This window comes from Panulirus ornatus, chromosome 42 (assembly GCF_036320965.1).
Source record: "Panulirus ornatus isolate Po-2019 chromosome 42, ASM3632096v1, whole genome shotgun sequence".
Lineage (NCBI taxonomy): Eukaryota > Metazoa > Arthropoda > Malacostraca > Decapoda > Palinuridae > Panulirus > Panulirus ornatus.
Window position 1 is genome coordinate 29,661,053 of NC_092265.1, and position 16,763 is coordinate 29,677,815.

At 45.2% G+C, this 16,763-nt stretch overlaps 1 non-coding gene across 1 annotated transcript; it reads right to left on the bottom strand.

Annotated features, from left to right (window-relative positions):
* Positions 1–749: 749 nt before the first annotated feature.
* Positions 750–821, bottom strand: TRNAT-UGU (transfer RNA threonine (anticodon UGU)). Its single transcript has one exon. It is a non-coding gene; the product is annotated as a tRNA-Thr (tRNA).
* Positions 822–16,763: the final 15,942 nt, after the last annotated feature.

Consider the following 16,763-nt stretch of genomic DNA (forward strand, 5'->3'; position numbering starts at 1 on the left):
TGTATATGTTTATGTTTTTCACAACTATTCTAATCTTTAATGTTTTAGGATTCTGGCTTAAAGAACTTGGTTCTGAACAACTATCATAATGCAACACAATGCACATTTATCATAAACAAATTATTTATCACAGTAACCATTATGTTTGTACCTGATTCTTTACGTCCTCATGTAAGACACAAGCACACTACCATTAATTTTTCATTAGGTATTTGTTATTATCATTTTACTGTGAGTTACATAGAGTTAGATGCATGTTGCCACGGGCTCACTGTTCCCACGGGCTACTGTTAATCAGGATGTTTGAACACGTAAGAGCTGATCTGTTATTTGAACACGTTGTTGAATGGGTGTTGACGGACTCCCATATAACCCCTGCCAGTGTGACCTGAGGAGACACACTGGCCAGCATCGTCACACTGTTCACTAGAGTGTGTCGTAGTGTGTCATAAGACTATAGCCCAGAGTACTACAGATGGACGTACACGTTTTGTTGTAATAAATCTACAAAGGCCGCCTGATCTTCATTGAGTACCACAGACGAAGAAGACCTGATTTCCTTCCTCTCAACTCAACCTTACATTTGTGATGGTAGCGCGGGTGGGTGGGTGGGTGGGTGGGTGGGTCATCTGGTCCGCCATTATTATATTTCATTTTGTTATATCGATATTTGAGGTAGTATGTTGCCAGCTGCACTACCACTTCTACTCATCAATAATTATCACAACAACAGCCACTAAAGACGTTGTTGCCTCCTGTGAGAATCGAACTCACGACCCCTGGTTTACAAGACCAGTGCTCTGCCCCTGAGCTAAGGAGGCGCATGTTGGCACAGCAACACGGCGGGCGGCCAGTGGCCATAACTCATCATGCAACCCACACCTGGCTTGGCTCCTGCTGGTGGTGGTGATGGTGGTGGTGATGGTGGTGGTGATGGTGGTGATGGTGGTGGTGGTGGTGGTGATGGTGATGGTGGTGGTGATGGTGGTGGTGATGGTGGTGGTGATGGTGGTGATGGTGGTGATGGTGGTGGTGGTGATGGAACACACACCTGGCTTGGCTCCTGCTGGTGGTGGTGATGGTGGTGGTGATGGTGGTGGTGATGGTGATGGTGATGGTGGTGATGGTGGTGGTGATGGTGGTGGTGGTGGTGGTGATGGTGGTGATGGTGGTGGTGATGGTGGTGGTGATGGTGGTGGTGATGGTGGTGGTGATGGTGGTGGTGATGATGGTGGTGATGGTGGTGATGGTGGTGATGGTGGTGGTGGTGATGGTGGTGGTGATGGTGATGGTGGTGGTGATGGTGGTGGTGGTGATGGTGGTGGTGATGATGGTGGTGATGGTGGTGATGGTGGTGATGGTGGTGGTGATGGTGGTGGTGATGGTGGTGGTGATGGTGATGGTGGTGGTGATGGTGGTGGTGATGGTGATGGTGGTGGTGATGGTGGTGGTGATGGTGATGGTGGTGGTGGTGATGGTGGTGGTGGTGATGGTGGTGATGGTGGTGGTGGTGATGGTGATGGTGGTGGTGGTGGTGATGGTGATGGTGGTGGTGGTGATGGTGGTGGTGGTGGTGGTGGTGGTGGTGGTGGTGATGGTGGTGATGGTGGTGGTGATGATGGTGATGGTGGTGGTGGTGGTGATGGTGGTGATGGTGGTGGTGATGGTGATGGTGATGGTGGTGGTGATGGTGGTGGTGGTGGTGGTGGTGATGGTGGTGATGGTGGTGATGGTGATGGTGGTGATGGTGATGGTGGTGGTGGTGATGGTGGTGGTGGTGATGGTGGTGGTGGTGGTGGTGGTGGTGGTGGTGGTGGTGGTGGTGGTGGTGGTGGTGATGGTGGTGATGGTGGTGGTGATGATGGTGATGGTGGTGGTGGTGGTGATGGTGGTGATGGTGGTGGTGATGGTGTGGTGATGGTGGTGATGGTGGTGTGGTGATGGTGGTGGTGGTGGATGGTGGTGTTGTGGTGGTGAGGGAGGATGTTTATGTGTGGTTTTTGGGGATGGTGGGTGTGGTGTGGTGGTGATGGGTGGGGTGGTTTGTTGATTGTGGTTTTGGGTTGGATGGTGTGATGGGGTTGGGTATGTGTTTTGGGATGTGAGTGTGGTGGGGATTGTATGGGGTTTGTGATGAGGGGTTGGGTGTGGATGGGTGGTGGTGTTTGTGGGTGGGGGTTGGGATGGTGTTGTGTTGTGATGGGTTGTGGTGATGGGTGGAGGGGGGTGTGGGGGGGATTAGGGGTGGGAGTGGGGGGGGGGTGGGGGTGGTGGGTGGGTTGTGGGTGGGGTGGTGGGGTGGTTGGTGGAGGTGGGGGTGGGATGGTGGTGTTGTGTGGGGGGTGGTGTGGGGTTGGATGGTGGTGATTGTTGTGGTGGGGGGTTGGGTTATGTGTGGGTTAGGGTGTGTAGGTGTGGAGGTGGTGTGGGTTTGGGTTGGGGTGAGTGTGTGTGGGGGGTGGTGGATGGATGGTGGTTGTGGTGGGGTGGTGGTGATGGTTGTGGTGGTGGTGATGGTTGGTGGTGGGGGTGATGGTGGTGGGTGGTGGGTGGTGGTGATGGTGGGGTGGTGGTGGTGGTGGTGATGGTTGGAGGAGGTTATGTTGGTGGTGATGGTGTGTTGGCGGTGGGTGATGGTGGAGGAGGTTATTGTTTGGTGGTGATAGTGGTGTTGGCGGTGGTGGTGGTGGAGGAGGTTATGTTGGTGATGGTGGCGCTTCCGAGACGTGAACTTTAGATCAGGGTGACCTACTTTTGGTGGGATGCTGAAGCGTTCGTCAATATGCCTCGTCGTATGAAGTTACATGCAACATGGGCTGAGAACCGTAGTGGGAGGTCAAGCTTTCCCCAGGTGTGAGCAGCAGCAGGTGTACCACGTGCACACGTGTGGAGGCTGAGGCCACAAGTGGTCTTCCTCTACCTCGTAGAGGCCAACCAACAAGCGGGAGGGAAGGAAGGTGATGTAGATAACGTGTAGCTCTTGTACTCTGCTGTAGCGAAGATGTTTAGTCCAAACTGGGAAATTTAGATCATGTCTGGAGACGGAGTGGACTGGCCTCCGCGTGTGGAGACGGAGTGAACTGTCCTCCGCGTCTGGAGACAGACTGGACTGGCCTCCGCGTGTTGAGACGGAGTGAACTGGCCTCCGTGTGTGGAGACGGAGTGGTCTGGCCTCCGTGTGTGGAGACGGAGTGGACTGGCCTCCGCGTCTGGAGACGGAGTGGACTAGTCTCCGCGTCTGGAGACGGAGTGGGCTGGCCTCCGCGTCTGGAGACGGAGTGGACTAGTCTCCGCGTCTGGAGACGGAGTGGGCTGGCCTCCGCGTCTGGAGACGGAGTGGACTGGCCTCCGCGTCTGAAGACAGAGTGGACTGGCCTCCACGTGTGGAGACGGAGTGGACTGGCCTCCGCGTCTGGAGACGGAGTGGACTGGCCTCTGTGTGTGGAGACGGAGTGGACTGGCCTCCGCGTCTGGAGACGGAGTGGACTGGCCTCCGCATCTGGAGACGGAGTCTACTGGTTACAATATCATGAAGCACATTTTCTATGAATTATCACCTTCAAGTTAGTTAAGTTTACCCTAACATTCATCATGTACATTATGTATCATGTGTCACCTTCAAGTTAGTTAAGTTTACCCTAACATTCATCATGTACATTATGTATCATGTATCACCTTCAAGTTAGTTAAGTTTACCCTAACTTAACCGTCACGTCCATACACGTTTTCGTTTACTATCATGGGTAAGATGGCGCTAGTTAGTGGCGGTTTTCGACACCTCTATATCATCACTGGTAATGTGGGGTAGTTACGCTTCACTAATACATTCCCTTCAAACTTCAGATTAGTTTTACCAAAGCACTGACGTCTGCTGCACGTGGCCAGTGTGTGTGTGTGTGTGTGTGTGTGTGTGTGTACCATTGTTTTAACCCGAGTTTCCCCAGTGTTACCTGAGTGTAAAGTTGTGTAAACTGTTGACATACTTGTGAGTACGAGAACATTGGCTGACGACATTCCGAAATGATGTGGATGTGGCTGACGTCCATACACACGTTCAGACAAGTGTAAACATTCAGTTGTTGATGGTGTGGGGGATCAGAGTCGTGCGTCACAAGAAGCAGCGCTGAGTGGAAGCCAAATATCACGTCAGCCACAATGACGATGAACCGTGAAGGATTTGTTGTTGAAGTTATAGACAGACAGATGTGTGGAGGGTCGTGATGAACGACACCTGCCGGTTATAGACAGACAGATGTGTGGAGGGTCGTGATGAACGACACCTGCCGGTTATAGACAGACAGATGTGTGGAGGGTCGTGATGAACGACACCTGCCGGTTATAGACAGACAGATGTGTGGAGGGTCGTGATGAACAACACCTGCCGGTTATAGACAGACAGATGTGTGGAGGGTCGTGATGAACGACACCTGCCGATCCACTACTGACCTAAGTGAGTTGTATAACTATCACCATAGCTTTATTATAATTCAATTTTCATGATGATTATAGACAATTTGACTGAATAGTTATATTTTCTATAGTTCATGTAGAAGTTATGCATTTCTTTACGTATGAATGTTAAAAGATATATTTTCTTTAAATCGTGATTGTTTACAAAAATATTATTTCTATAATTTTGTTTCAAAGAAGATCTATCAGAGGTGTGCGTTGTATTGACCCTAATGTTATTACGAGGTGTTCATAATGACCAGCGTCATCAATATGGTGGAGGTGTAATCTTGTTCGAGACATCATGGTGACTACACACAGTGAAGGTTTCCTGCCTGATGATGGCCAGTAAAGGTTTGGTCGCTGCCTCATGACACACCACGTCCATGTACACGAAATACAGGAAGGAGGCCGTGTGTCGTGGTGTGAGCTGCCCACGACCTGTGTTAGAGACGATGTGTTCCACTGGTGGAGAGTGAGCAGAGTTAGTGGAGGTAGTGTGGTGAAGTAAGTTATCACACACTGACTCACACACGACTATCCACGACTGGTGGAGAGTGAGCAGAGTTAGTGGAGGTAATGTGTGGTGAAGTAAGTTATCACACACTGACTCACACACGACTAGCAACAGTGAGGAACATATATATGCTTCACCTTTGTCTTGTGTGTGTGTGTGTGTGTGTGTGTGTGTGTGTGTGTGTGTGTGTGTGAGGCAGGAAGCCATATTGTGTGTAAACCAATTCGTCGAAGTAGATGGTCGTAGAATGAAGCATCGACGCCAAACTAAAGTGTTCCTTTACGACATTTGTTCTGGCTAATGCCACACGATTATAGTCAACTTGCATGGCCCATATATGGCTCGTCAAAGCTTCATATTAAGACTTTTATTCATGCTAACTAACGCTAGATGATTTTATATAGGTTTTCGTGGGGCGAATATGTGGCTCGTCAAAATAAAGTTTCACAATGAGAATTTTCCTCTGGCTAACATTGTGTGGGCTACATGGGTCTTCATAGTAAAGCTTTACTTTGGGAACTTTATTATTCCTGTCGAAGCCAGACGATTTTATTCATCTTTAAGGGATGTATAGGTCATCAAAGTAAAGCTTCACTCTGCGAATTTTATTCTGACCAATGCCATACAATATTTTGCAGCTTTTCTGGGCTCAGCGGGCTATGAAAATAAAGCTTCACTTTGGAAATTATATTTTGGTTGACGACACATTATTACATTCATCTTCTGCGTTGTCCACTGGTCATCATGCTAAAGCTTCACTTTGGGTTATATTTTGGCCGATGCCAGATTATATTATTTATCATTTATGGCCTCCAAGAATCATGAAAAATAATGTTTCACTTTCCGAATTTTATTCTGGAGGACAAATTGCGATTTTATTCAGCACATGTTGGCTCCATCAGAGTAAAGCTTCACTTTGGAACTTTCATTTAAGCGAACGCCACACGATTTTGTTCAGCTTTTGAGGGGCCCCAGGTCGTGAAACTGCAGCATCTCTTTGGAACTCTTAATTGGATTTTACAGTGCACACGGGTCATCGAACTTGAAACTTCCCTTTACGATCTTTTTGTTCTGGTTCACGTCTGACCAAAATATTTTGATCTTGTTTTGAGGGACTCACGAGTCATCAAACTTTAACCTTTACTCTGGAACTTTTCTTCATCATGAGAGGACTACGTCATATGAAACTTGTTTACATAAATCAATGTTCCTTGTCTACATACTTTTGTAGAAGTCAGTTACTTTTATGCATTATAATTTCCTCACCCTAAGCTTCAGGTTGATATCTGTAATACCCGTAAGAGACAAACATGTTTAATGATGAATAATTTGACAGATCACGAAAGTGCCAAGTTAAACTAGAGAGTTACCAAAACCTTTGTGGATGTTGTCAAGTTAAATCATTAACTCCGTCTTGCCGGCTTGCCACTGGTCTCGTATAAGAAGTTATCAGATTTTTCCCCAATGATCAATGAATCATCAGCCATCAGCAGTTTCAACCCTTTATAATGCTCATAGTTGAATAAGGCTCAAGCATGATGATGCTTTATGTAAAGCCGTATTGTTGAGTAAAAGGAATATTGCCTTATCTTAACCTTAGGAGAAACATGAAGGACAAGTTGTGGGTCATTTTATCCTTCGTCTTTAACAAAGATCACTTGTGTAAGACCTTCCACTAATTATCACGTTCGTGTTGACTGAACTTGTCATGTAGTTATGTAGTCATGTGAGTGTGAAGGTACGGAGGCAGATCACTCACTGATGACAATAAACAAGGGATGATGGAGACCATGGAATTCAAAACATTCACTGAAGGAAGCGTTGATACGAGTATTTCACTGCCAGAAAATGTTGCAAGTGACCCTTTGTGTTCAAGCCTTCCAGTGTAGTGTAAACATAAAGTCAGTGTTAAGATGATTTAGTCAAAATAATGGTCAAGACATGACCAACATGAAGGCAGCGGTCTGGACATAAGCGTCAGCCACAGTCCGGTAACACTGGTCAACAAGGATTTGGTCCCATGGAAGAAAACATTTGTTTCTTATGTATTTTTTTGCTGGACGATGAAGCCAAATGTTTTCAGAATTTTTCTGTCAGCCATAATTTTGTTGTTGTTCCAGCATACTCGCATATCATTACGTACAGGACATATGTACCGGTGATCTACCGAGCATTTGAAACAAACAGTTTAACATACACAGTTATTTTTATTGTTTGTAAAAGTTACTCTGAGTATGCGCCAGAGGTGAAGCTTGCTCTGAGCACACGCTAGGGTGAAGTTTACTCCAAACATGCGCTAGAGGTGAAGCTTACTCTGAGCATGCGCTAGAGGTAAAGCTTGCTCTGAGTATGCGCCAGAGGTAAAGCTTGCTCTGAGCATGCGCAAGAGGTAAAGCTTGCTCTGAGCACGCGCTAGGGTGAAGTTTACTTCAAACATGCGCTAGAGGTGAAGCTTACTCTGAGCATGCGCTAGAGGTGAAGCTTACTCTGAGCATGCGCTAGAGGTGAAGCTTACTCTAAAATGCACTAGAGGTGTAGCTTACTCTGAGCATGCGCATGAGGTGAAGCTTAATCTAAACATGCGCAAGAGGTGAAGCTTAATCTAAATATGCGCAAGAAGTGAAGCTTACTATGAGATTGCGCTTAAGGTGAAGCTTACACTGAGATTCCGCTAGGGATGAAGCTTACTATGAGATAGCGCTGGGGTGAAGCTTACTCTAAGCATTCGCAAAAGGTGAAGCTTACTCTAAGCATGCGCAAGAGGTGAAGCTTACTCCGAATATGCGCAAGAGGTGAGGCTTATTCAGAGCATGCACTAGAGATGAAGCTTACTCTAAGCATGCGTAAGAGGTAAAGGTTACTCTGAGCATGCGTTAGGGGTGAAGCTTACTCTGAGCATGCCCTTGAGGTGAAGCTTACTCTGAGCATGCGCTAGAGGTGAAGCTTACTCTGAGCATACTCTAGGAGTGAAGCTTACTGTAAGCATACTCTAGAGATGAACCTTACTCTGATGCGCTAGAAGTGAAGGTTACTCTGAGCATGCGCTAGAGGTGAAACTTACTCTAAGCATGAGCCAGAAGTGAAGCTTACTCTGAGCATGCACTAAAGGTGAAGCTTACTCTGAACATGCGCTTGAGGTGAAGCTTACTCTGAGCATGCGCTAAAAGTGAAGCTTACTCTGAACATGCGCATGAGGTGAAGCTTACTCTGCGCATGCACAGAGGTGAAGCTTACTCTGAGCATGTGCTAGAGGTGAAGGTTACTCTGAGCATGCGCTAGAGGTGAAGCTTACTCTGAGTCTGCGCTAGAGGTGTAGCTTACTCTGAGCATACTCTAAGAGTGAAGGTTACTCTGAGCATGCGCTAGAGGTGAAGCTTACTCTGAGCATGCGCTAGAGGTGAAGCTTACTCTGAGCATACTCTAGGAGTGAAGCTTACTGTAAGCATACCCTAGAGATGAAGCTTACTCTGATGCGCTAGAAGTGAAGGTTACTCTGAGCATGCGCTAGAGGTGAAGCTTACTCTGAGCATGCCCTTGAGGTGAAGCTTACTCTGAGCATACTCTAGGAGTGAAGCTTACTGTAAGCATACCCTAGAGATGAAGCTTACTCTGATGCGCTAGAAGTGAAGGTTACTCTAAGCATGCGCTAGAGGTGAAGCTTACTCTGAGCATGCCCTTGAGGTGAAGCTTACTCTGAGCATACTCTAGGAGTGAAGCTTACTGTAAGCATACCCTAGAGATGAAGCTTACTCTGATGCGCTAGAAGTGAAGGTTACTCTGAGCATGCGCTAGAGGTGAAGCTTACTCTGAGCATGCGCGAAAGTGATATTTTGGCCAAGTCTGCGCAGAAGAGGATTTCTTGCTGTATTACTTCACCAGTTACTGTATTTTGCACTGTTCTTGTGTGATGTCTTGTGCGAGTCTTAGGATTAATGTTTTTGTATTATATGTTTTAAGTGTAAGCCAGATTCTACATAGACTTATACTGGATGAAATCCTCTTTTTGCACAAGCTCGCCCAAAATTTTCTTTTAGCGCATGCTTATAAGAAGATTTCCCCTTTGCGCATGCTCAGACTGAGATTCACTTTTGCCTCTTGCGCATGCTCGGCCTGATGGCGCATGCGCACATTTGTTAACTTCGATTTGCTTATAATTAGTGGCGCGAAGTAGCTCAGTGAGTGTGAAGGTCGCTCCTTCAGTGTTCGTAATTCAACGGTCAATGTCACTGAAGATCGGTGTGGGAAATATCTCTTCTCGTAATGGTCAATATCCTTGAAGATCGGTGTGGGGAATATCTCTTCTCGTAATGGTCAATATCCTTGAAGATCGGTGTGGGGAATATCTCTTCTCGTAATGGTGCAGTGCAATACCTGAACTTCAGGTGTCTGTGAAATAAATCATCCATTTCGTTATGACAAAATTATAAAGAAACATTTGTGTGGAGACAGAGTCCCAGTGCTTGATTGATCACTTGAATTATGGGATTGGTTTCATCTGTTTCCTGGATAACATATCTACAAATGTGGCCACTTGGTTGTGTGTTCACTTGTTCCACTGGTTTAAGGTGAACGACTCCACTTCGTAAACAACTGTGTGTGTGTGTGTGTGTGTGTGTGTGTGTGTTCTCACTCGTTTGTGAGGTCATTATACATCGTTGTGAGGTGAAGTCTGAAATGGTTGTAGATTCCTCACCATGAAATTAATGAAAGTCAATTAGGCCAGAGATTATATCCTAGTTACCGAGTGATGGAGGGAAGGCAAGATAATTGTTGTCCGTCCCAGACTGAGCCCAGGACACTGACAACATTGCCACCACCCAGACTGAGCCCAGGACACTGACAACATTGCCACCACCCAGACTGAGCCCAGGACACTGACAACATTGCCACCACCCAGACTGAGCCCAGGACACTGACAACATTGCCACCACCCAGACTGAGCCCAGGACACTGACAACATTGCCACCACCCAGACTGAGCCCAGGACACTGACAACATTGCCACCACCCAGACTGAGCCCAGGACACTGACAACATCGCCACCACCCAGACTGAGCCCAGGACACTGACAACATTGCCACCACCCAGACTGAGCCCAGGACACTGACAACATTGCCACCACCCAGACTGAGCCCAGGACACTGACAACATTGCCACCACTGCTGTCATGGAGCAGCCACAGTCATCACCACATCTTCCACAGGATATTGCTCATCGCTGACCACCACTTCCACCACAGATCTGTAATCACCTCGTTAAGGTAAGTGATGTCTCCATGTTGTGTTGTCTATATGGGGTCCGGGGTAGGAGCGCCCTGCTGGAGTAGGTAGAGGTAAACTGGGGGTAGGAGCGCCCTGCTGGAGTAGGTAGAGGTAAACTGGGGGTAGGAGCGCCCTGCTGGAGTAGGTAGAGGTAAACTAGGGGTAGGAGCGCCCTGCTGGAGTAGGTAGAGGTAAACTGGGGGTAGGAGCCCCCTGCTGGAGTAGGTAGAGGTAAACTAGGAGTAGGAGCGCCCTGCTGGAGTAGGTAGAGGTAAACTGGGGGTAGGAGCCCCCTGCTGGAGTAGGTAGAGGTAAACTAGGGTAGGAGCCCCCTGCTGGAGTAGGTAGAGGTAAGCTAGGGTAGGAGCGCCCTGCTGGAGTAGGTAGAGGTAAACTGGGGGTAGGAGCCCCCTGCTGGAGTAGGTAGAGGTAAACTAGGGTAGGAGCGCCCTGCTGGAGTAGGTAAACTAGGCGTAGGTGAAGCCCTTGATTCTTGGGTCAGATGTATTACTTGGGTTTACTTGCTCAGGTACGTTACTGACGCTTATGTCCAGACCGCTGCCTTCAGGTTGGTCATGTCTTGACCATTATTTTGACTAAATCATCTTAACACTGACTTTATGTTTACACTACACTGGAAGGCTTGCACACAAAGGGTCACTTGCAACATTTTCTGGCAGTGAAATACTCGTATCAACGCTTCCTTCAGTGAATGTTTTGAATTCCATGGTCTCCATCATCCCTTGTTTATTGTCATCATTAAGTGATCTGCCCCGTATCTTCACACTCACATAACTACATAACATAATAATACTTGATCACAATAGCTATTCAATATTCTTATACACCTCCGCCATATGACCTGTCTGGTATGTGTATGCCAGGGTTAGCTGCTCCTGTTTGTGGCCTTTCCTTGTAACACAGTTTGTCTAGATAGCAAATTATATTTTAATTGTTCATCTCTGTTCATCTTCACTTATTGTTACATACTATATATAAATGTCATAACTTGTAGGAATACTGGATACAATAAGACACAATGTGGGGTCTCGCAAGAGCTTTGACAAGTAGCCAGATATCTTGTTATCATGTTGTCTTGATTGCTATCATCATGTTATCTTCATTGCTATCATCATGTTATCTTGATTGCTATCATCATGTTATCTTGATTGCTATCATCATGTTATCTTGATTGCTATCATCATGTTATCTTGATTGCTATCATCATGTTATCTTGATTGCTATCATTATGTTATCTTGATTGCTATCATCATGTTATCTTGATTGCTATCATCATGTTATCTTGATTGCTATCATTATGTTATCTTGATTGCTATCATCATGTTATCTTGATTGCTATTACCATGTTATCTTGATTGCTATCATCATGTTATCTTGATTGCTATCATCATGTTATCTTGATTGCTATCATTATGTTATCTTGATTGCTATCATCATGCTATCTTGATTGCTATTACCATGTTATCTTGATTGCTATCATCATGTTATCTTGATTGCTATCATCATGTTATCTTGATTGCTATCATCATGTTATCTTGATTGCTATCATTATGTTATCTTCATTGCTATCATCATGTTATCTTGATTGCTATCATCATGTTATCTTGATTGCTATCATCATGTTATCTTGATTGCTATCATCATGTTATCTTGATTGCTATCATCATGTTATCTTGATTGCTATCATCATGTTATCTTGATGGCTATCATTATGTTATCTTGATTGCTATCATCATGTTATCTTGATTGCTATCATCATGTTATCTTGATTGCTATCATCATGTTATCAGTGTTGACTCTGGCATGGATACACACAGCTGGAGTCCATGTAGACACCAATGTCCCTCTCCAGCTCAACCTTCTGTAGTGCACGTGCACCTGGTATTCTTATTATGCTTCTCCTGTATATTGTATGGATTCATTCATTCATTTGTTGGGTTTAATGGCCAGCGACCTATAAGTAAGGTCATTAGGCCTGCAACTCTGATTTTTGACTGTATAAAATCCCTACATAATAATGACATCAATACGTATTAGTACTACCTACTCCTATAGGGGAAAAAAGTGGAAGAAAAGTTGGTAAGTGGTTATTGTGTCAACGTGGAGGCAAACACCACCCAGTCGGCACAACATCCACTGGTGCAGCTGCCAGAAGGACTGAGAAAGTGAAAGGATAGATTAGAGATAGTCCTTCACCATAACATAGAACATATATATGATATATAACATAATGGTTTCGGCAACTCGTCAGCTGGAGACCATAACGGAACCAACTCGAGGCTGAAACCACGACCGATCCTGGCCAGCAGCATAATGAGCAAATTGCTTCGCCCACCACACAATCAGCCCAGAGCGAAAGCAGCCACACCCCGAAGCCAGCTCCGGCACAGAGTCCAACCAACGAACCACCTTATATCATCTTCATTATTTCCGTTTCCTTGAGAAAGATAAACAATTGGTTGATTATGTTGTCATCACTAAGTAGATTGTAGATGGTGAAGTTGGTTTTCTTGTTCTTGAAATATTCTATCAGCCTCTTCCTGTTTTTATGATGTTTCGTACACTGTATGAGGAGGTGGTCTATTGTCAGACTGGATTGGCAGGTTTCGCATCTTGTTGGAAAATTTCTGTTTATGTATGGTTGTAGGTGGGTACTGTGGGTGCAGTTGAGACGTAGACGGGCCAGCACGACTTCCTCTCTTCTGTTCTTCCTGTACGAGGTCGTCCAGTCCGTTTGTGGTTTATATTTTCTTGTGATGGTCAGGTTGGTCCACTGACTGTGCCACAGAAAAAATATTGAATTCTTTCCCAAGGAAAGGCAGGACCCCAACTCCCGAGGGATCGGAACTTCCCACCTCTTCGGGTTCTGAGGTCGACTTAGCCAACCGGTCTGCCTGTTCATTGTTGCCGTAAATATTACAATGACCCGCCAGCCTCCCAAATCAAGATGATATCTTTATTACATAAATTTGGTTTATGAATGATGTTGCCCTGAATTTCATTTGACTCGGTATAACCCGAGTTTATAGCTTTACGAGCTGACAATGAATCGGTAAAAATGACTGATTTAATATGAACAGATTTAATTATATAATCTGTGGCCTTGTCAATAGCAAATAATTCCGCGCAGTTGTATGGTTCGTTAGCCTGTACCGAAGAGAACATTCATTTAACCACACACTTGTACCCACACACTCGCCTGTCTTGGAGCCATCTGTGTAGAAGTGGACATATGATAAATGATCCATGATGACATGACGGAATCGCTGGTGTACCTCACTCTCCGGCGCCTTCCTTTTCGCCACAGGGAGCCAGTTGGTCTTAGGTTTTATTCTTGGCTGTTCCCAGGAGGTAGTTTATTTCTGACCAGCGTGTCAACTTCTTGCACTTTCAGACCAGAATTCTCACTGAGGAAGTGTATTCTGAGGGCCAGGGGCCTAACGCCTCTCTCGACGAACTGTTCATATTGTTGTGCCAGGCGACAGGCAGTAATATGTCTTCTCCTGGTCATCATAATACCACACTTTAACGTTAATTCGTCTCGACGCAGCCGGAGAGGAGGTACATTTGCCTCAACTTCCAATCGTGGAACCCTGGTACACGACAGAGCTCCAAGACACATTGGCAGGCATTTATTCTGTAGCACATCCAATCTTCTCAGGGTACAGTCGCTCGCCGAAGCATACACCTGGGAGCCATAGTCCAGTTTACTTCTAATAATGGCCTTGTACAACATTAATAAAGATTTCCTGCCGGCTCCCCAAAATGAACCCGAGAGATACTTGGGAATATTTAACCGTTTATTACTATTTGTAATCAAATAATCTATATGTTTTTTCCAATTCAATCTTTGGTCAAAATGTAACCCAAGAAATCTTACATTATTACAAAAGGGAATCTGGTTGTTGTCTAATTTTAGCTGCAAATTCGAGAATCTATTTTTACGAGTAAAAACAACCGCGACACTTTTACCTGGTGAAAACTTAAATCCCCACTGTAGCGCCCAACGTTGAACGGACTCAAGTGTAACTTGAACCCGCTCAGCCGAAAATTGTGCATTAGGCGAAGAATGCCATATTGCACAATGATCAACATAAAGTGAGTATTTAAGGTTTCGAGGGACGGAAGCTGGAGAACAGAATGTCTTTGATAATAATGTTAAATAATGTTGGGTTCAAAACGCTGCCTTGCGGCACACCGTTTTTTTGGACAAATATGTCCGAGATTACGTTTGATGCTGTAAGCTTGACAGCGAATGTTCTGTCATGTAAGAAATTGTCTATAAAAACAAGTAAAGAACCTCTTAAACCAATAGCATAAAGTTTAAGATTCCGTTTCGCTATGTCATGTCAAAAGCTTTATCCAAATCTAAAAAAAAGACTGCAGTTAAAAAATCTTCCTTTATAAAGGTATCTAAAATGTTATGTTCTAAATCTATTAAATGATCCATTGCGCTTCTGTGTTTACGGAATGCACACTGTTGATCATTTGATGACTTCTGCGATTCTAATAACAAAAATAAGCCTTTTATTAACCATTCTTTTCATGACCTTGCATATGCAGCTCGTCAGTGCAATAGGTCGAAACGAATTGATGTTCGTAAGGCGTCCAGAAGCTTTTGGGATGAGAATGACGTGCACAAAGTGGCATGAGTTTGGAAACGTTCGAGATGTCCAAATCTCATCATTGTACAATGCTAACAGCTTAGTCAGGTTGGCCTGACTAAGATGCTGAATCATCTCGTAGATTATCCCGCTGGGTCCTGGGCTGGAACCTTTATAGGATTTCAGGACAAGAAGTAATTCTTTGAGAGTAAATGCATTATTGTATGGCATAGTTTCATCTTCTGTGGCAAAGTCAATCACTGTCTGCTCGGCCTGACGTTTGTGCGGTAAAAATCGTCGATCGTAATTGGCCGAGCTACTTATGTCTGAGAACCTCCTAGCGATAGCATTGGCTATGTCAACTGGGTCGTCTATGGTGCCGTCTTGCGTGGTGAGTTGAGGGATGGAAGGTTGTTTATATTTTCTGGTCATTTTCTTTATTGTGGACCAGACCTAACTGCTGGATGTGTCCTTATTTACAGTTGAAACATAGCCACGCCAGGAGTCTCTTTTGGCTTGTCTTATTGTTCCTCTTTCCTGAGCCCTCGCTTGTTTATATGCAATGAACTTGTGATCTGAGGCTCTTTGTCGAAAATCCTATATCTCCTATTGCGCTCACACTTCGGCAATCTGGTGTCCACCAAGGCACTCTGTTCTTTGTGGATATTGTAGGGATCTTAGGAATAGAGGCCTCAGCAGCCCTGAGGATGGTATTGGTTACATTATTGACCTTTGTGTCAATGTCATCTCCGGATATATCCAGGACGGCTTGTCTTGAGAATGACCCCCAGTCTGCTTTCTTATAATTAAATCTAATCGGAGACGGTCTGGTACTATTGTCGCATGTATAAGAAAGACAGATTGGGAAGTGGTCACTTCCCATGGAGTCGTCATAAGTGCCGTAGGTGATGACATTTAGTATATCTGGGGATGATAAAGATAGGTCGATGGTTGAGATGTTTCCTACCCGATCATCTACGTGAGTTCCACTACCATCTTTCAGAATAGCGAGATTAGAATTGATGATAGAATTTACCATTTGTTTCCCATGAGAGTCTGCCCGTATACTTCCCCACTGATGATGATGAGCGTTGAAGTCTCCAAGCATTCGTTTCGTGTGGGATAATTGACTAAAAAGCAAAGGGAACTCATCATCAAGTGCATTGGAACCGGGACAGTAAATTGAACAAATGGCCAGGTTCGTGTTATTAGATGTTACTTTCCATAAAATAGCTTCTAGAGTAGAATTTAAAGTCACTTCTGTATGGGGTAAGCTTTCGTGTATATAAATGGCTACCACATGATCTTCATCTCTTCTATACGGGTGATAATTATCTAAAACATCACAATCTTCGACTGTGCTGTTCAGATTGGTCTCTTGTAGACAAATAACGGATGGTCTATATAATGCAAGCAACAGTGATAGTTGTGCTTGCTTATTCTTAAGAACTCTACAATTCCACTGAATGATATTGAACGCGTTGGTTTAAGACTTCTTTAGCCGGCCAGCTTTGTGAACCTTTTTTTCTTTTTTTTAAATTGGGCGAGTTCCCAGGGGAACGGGATCGGCTCCTGATAGTGGGCACGGTATTGTCGTCCAGTGATTCCACCGAGGAAGACTTCATCATGGAGGAAGACCTACTCGTTGGAGCCACAGGAACGACCACCTGCCACACAGTTTCTTTTGTAACTTCATCTTGTCCTCTCACATTGTTGGGGCAAACAGAACAGGTGGCTCTTGAGTACGAGTCTTTGTGGGTATTATCGTCAGAGTCAGTGTCAGTGTCGCTCTGATTCGTTATAGATTCATCGGGAGTGGTGGGTCGTGGTTGGTTCAGCAGTTCCCGTGGCAATTGTAACCATGACCAGCTTATATTTCAATGCCATAGCATAGGACTCATTGTGTTTGGGA